This window comes from Bidens hawaiensis, unplaced genomic scaffold (genome assembly GCF_021521415.1).
Source record: "Bidens hawaiensis isolate Kalapana, Puna unplaced genomic scaffold, B.hawaiensis_p1.1 tig00023981_1, whole genome shotgun sequence".
Classification (NCBI taxonomy): Eukaryota; Viridiplantae; Streptophyta; class Magnoliopsida; order Asterales; family Asteraceae; genus Bidens; species Bidens hawaiensis.
In genome coordinates, this window is record NW_027493766.1 from 236,890 (window position 1) to 241,811 (window position 4,922).

Below are 4,922 nucleotides of genomic sequence, written 5' to 3' on the forward strand. Positions count from 1 at the left end.
ATGATGATGAAGAAGGCAAGAACTTGAATATGAAGCTCCTCAAGCCAGCATACCCCAAGCTTTCCAACAAACACCACTTGTAGCTAGGATTTTCACTTGACAACACTCCTTGGTTCCTTTTCTATGGTCGTCCAAAGAGAGGAAGAAAGGGAGAGTGAGTAGAGGATTTATCCTCTATTCTTGTGTTGTATTACTTGAAGTTTTTCTTCCTTCCCTTTTGGTTCCTCTTTGCCGAAACTAATGGAGAGAAAGGGAGAGGAGAGGGAAAAACTTTTTTGTTGTTGTATGAGAAAGAGGAGAGTTTAGAGTCTTTCAAGAGCCACCTCCAAGACACCCAATCAAATGTTACGCATGTACCTACTAAGATATAAATAATAAATAAAAAATGAAGAGTGAAAGAGAGAGGGGGGGGGGGGGCGGCCACCCTCTCACCCATTTCATTTTCACATATATATATATATATATATATATATATATTCTTTTATATCATAAAACTCAATTGTGTTATATCCCAAAATAAACAAAACACAATATAGGTAACATGCTTGACATATTGTTACTTAACCCCTTTAAACAACAATATGGAATGCTCTTTATCAAAGTATAAATCATCCACATGATTTATTTATTTCACAAGTACATTTTATTTAGAAACCCCTTTCTAAATAACTCAAGTATTAATATTTATTTGTTAAGATCATATCATATATAAACAAATATTATGGGTGTTTGTCTAGCTTGTTATTGGGTATGACCAGACTTGGATCATGACATATTAGCCACATCAATAATAATATGTGCCTTGGGCATAACGAGTCCAACAGAAAAGGCAGAGGACCAATGGTGAAAGCTCCTCTAAAGGTATTTCTATTTACGTTATTGAACTTTTCACTGTCTCTAGCAACATATGGGTATTTGATACCGGATGTGGTTACCACATCGTTAATGTCTTGCAAGAGCCTGAAAACTGGAAGAAGCTGAAACAAGGTAGCATGGAACTCATCGTTGGTGATGGGAAGAGAGTCCCAGTTCTTGCAACTGGCACGTATCATTTTGCTTGTCCATCTGGACTTGTAGTTACTTTAGATAACTGTTTGTTTGCACTTGGTTTGACCAGAAACATTATTTCAGTTTCTTTACTATTTGAACAAGGATTTAAGTACGTTTTTAATGGTATTGCTATTTCTGCCTACTTGAATGATATCTTTTATTTTGAGGCTAAACCTCGAAATGGTATTTATGAGGTTGATGTTCAAATAAACAATAAGGTATATAATCTTTCTAAACGTTTCAGATCTGGTATCAATGATACATTTCTATGGCATTGCTGACTTGGCCACATAAGCAGGGCAAGGGTCAAGAGACTCCAATCCGAAGGGATTCTTGAATCCACAGGACATGACTCTTTTGATAATTGCGAATCTTGCTTAGCTGGTAAACTCTCCAAAGGCTCCTTCACTCATAAGAATGAACGAGCAAAGGATCTGCTAGGAATCATACATACGAATGTATGCGGTCCTTTCAGAACCATGTCTAGGAATCATGAAAGATACTTCGTTTCTTTTATTGACGATTACAGTCGATATGCTTATGTGTATCTTATGAAACACAAGCATGAAACTTTTGAAAAGTTCAAAGAGTTTCAAAACGAAGTGGAAAACCAACTCGAGAAAACTATTAAAATGCTTCGATTAGATCGAGGCGGAGAGTATCTCAGCTCAGAATTCATACATCATCTGAAAGAGCGTGGAATTGTTTTACAGCTCACTCCACTCGGCACACCCCAACACAACGGCGTGAGCGAGAGGAGAAATCGAACCTTGCTAAACAGGGTCTGATCGATGATGTGTAGAACTAACTTGCCTCACTCCTTTTGGAGCTTTGCCCTTTTGACCGCTGCCCGCATTGCCATTCTGGCTCCAACTAAAAAAGTAAGCAAAACCCCATATGAGATATGGCATGGGCGAAAACCCAATTTGTCTTTCCTTAGAGTATGAGGATGTGATGATTATGTCACTGGTGATTCTGACGATAAGCTCGATCCTCGCGGCGTAAAAGTTGTTTTCGTCGGATATTATAACCAAAGCGGATATTATTTCTTCCATCCTGATACAAATATGACTTCTATCAAAAGGAATGGCCACTTTCTCGAGAAGGAAATTCTCGATCGAGGAACTGGAGATAATATTGTCGATCTTGAAGAAATTCAAGAACCACAAACAAACACTGAGGAAGTTGGAACGTTTGATCAACAAGTTGTTGTTGCTGAGACATCAGACATGAACACAAGCGTTCGCAGAAGTAATAGGAATCGTGTATCGAATTCTAAATACCTATGGCATCTAGATGGTCCTGAAGTCCTCTTAGTAGCCGAATTAAGCGACGAACCTTCTAATTACAAATCTGCTATCTTAGATCCGGAATCCAAGAAATGGCAAAATGCCATGAACTCCGAGATGCAATCTATGCGTGACAATCAAGTCGGAAACTTGGTTGAGCTACCCCCCGAGTGTCGGGCAGTAGGGAGCAAGTGGATTTTCAAGAAGAAAACCGACATGCATGGAAATGTGCAGACTTATAAAGCACGGCTAGTCGCGAAAGGTTCTACTCAAACTCAAGGTATTGACTATGATGAAACCTTCTCGCCCGTTGCTATCACTAAGTCGATAAGGATTTACTTGCCATAGCCGCGTACTATGACTACGAGATATGGCAAATGGATGTCAAAACTGCTTTTCTTAATGGACATCTTTCTGAAGATGTCTATATGGTTAGCCTGAAGGTTTTGTCTATTCTAAATACCTAACAGGGTGTGCAAACTGAATAAGTCCATTATGGACTTAAACAGGCATCTCGCAGCTGGAATCTTCATTTTGATGAGAAAATCAAAGAGTTTGGTTTTATCAAAAATGAAGATGAGCCTTGTGTTTACAGAAAGGCTAGTGGGAGCACTATATCATTCCTCATCCTGTATGTGGATGATATACTGATCATTGGAAACAACATCCCTATGCTTAAGGAAGTTAAGAACTGGTTGGGCTCTTGTTTCGCAATGAAAGATCTTGGTGAAGCTGCTTATATTCTAGGAATCAAGATCTACCGAGATAGGTCTAAGGGGCTTCTAGGGCTGAGTCAAAGTACATATATAGACAAAGTAATGGCATGCTTCTCTATGAATAACTCCAAGAAAGGATCTCTCCCCATGGCTAAAGGAACCGTGTTGAACAAATCGCAATCTCCGGCAACGAACATTGAAACTAAGCACATGCAAGCAATTCCATATGCTTCTGTGATTGGTTCTATCATGTATGCTATGTTATGTACTAGACCTGACTTCTCGTATGCACTGAGCATGACTAGTCATTTTTAGCAGAACCCTGGCGTTGCCCACTGGACTGCTGTGAAGAACATTCTAAGATACCTAAAAAGGACAAAGGACATGTTCTTAGTGTTTGGAGGAGTGGAAGAAGAGCTCACTGTAAGGTGTTACACTGATGCTAGCTTCCAGAATGACCGAGATGTTTCTCGCTCATAATCTGATTGGATGAAGATAGTCCACCTCGATATGGTTCCAAGTTTTCGGAAACCGATTGACGTAATCTGTGATAACACAGGAGCCATTGCTCAAGCCAAAGAGCCCAGGTCTCATCACAGAGCCAAGCACATTTTAAGGAAGTTCCATCTCATTCGGGAAATTATGGAACGAGGAGACATCATAATAAGCAAAGTAGACACAGATCAAATCCTAGCTGACCCGTTCACTAAACCGATGACTCAGGACAAGCATGATCATCACAGAGATGCTATCGGTCTTAGATTAGCTAGTAGTTTGTTTTGATTTAGTATTTGGATGTGTGAACATTTCTAACAGTTATACTTTATGTTCTCTTTTAATTTAATGGTTAAATGCAAATGTTGAATAATATAACTGTGTTCGGTTTTAATACGTTTAATCCGTGAATATTGTATTCTAAATTATCCGTAGTCGGTCGAACTCGTCGGAACGACTATGAATTAAGACTATTCTGACTTTGGACTCAAGGAGTTGACTTCCAAACTTACAGACCTCATTATGAATGACGTTGAATATAACTCGCATCAAATCATCTTCATGGATCTTAGTTATAAGATGTTTTGATACTGGTATACTCATTTAGTATCCTTAGACCTAAGATACATATTAGAACTTTCGTTTACTAAAGGTTATTCTTTGATCAGTGTCAACCGCTGTCGCGTAACTGCCAGCCATAATGGCATTGGTTGGGAATAATCTGAAGTTCAGTAGGAGTTGTATGTATTCAAGATGGGATTCTGTACTCTTACATGATATGTAAAAGCTAGACATCTTGGCACCCTCGTTGATTCAAACTGGTAAAGTGTGAGGCCTCACCCAAACTAAATGTGTGTTTGATTGGACCACTTTGATTCTAGATCGAGAACTATAATGATTGAACGCCATATGAGATTGAACCTGATCCATGTCTCGTTGTTCAATTTATGTCTTATATAGAAAGTATAGATGGCAATGATTACCATAAATTCGTTTATTTTGTAATAGTGTATTCCAGAATGATTTTGGTTAATGAATTTAAAATGTTATAACTTGTTGGGGGCAGCTATGTGTAGCTAGAGCACCGCTGGCTGTCAGTATTGAGTAACTTAACCGGAGACTGTTGGAATTATGGACTGGTTCGGGTAAGTCAATACTGCCAACCGGGTTATGACCTGTGAGAGTTACACCATTAGGTAACGAACCATTAACCCGCTTAAGTTAGTTAACCGGGTTAGACACTTTAACGAGATAAAAATTACATGAAGCGGGCTTTGAAGTAAGAATTGGACTTGTTGGTCCATTAGGTTTATAACTAATGAGATTAGTTAAACCTAATAGGAGGCTATATAAATATATGATGTTTTAATAA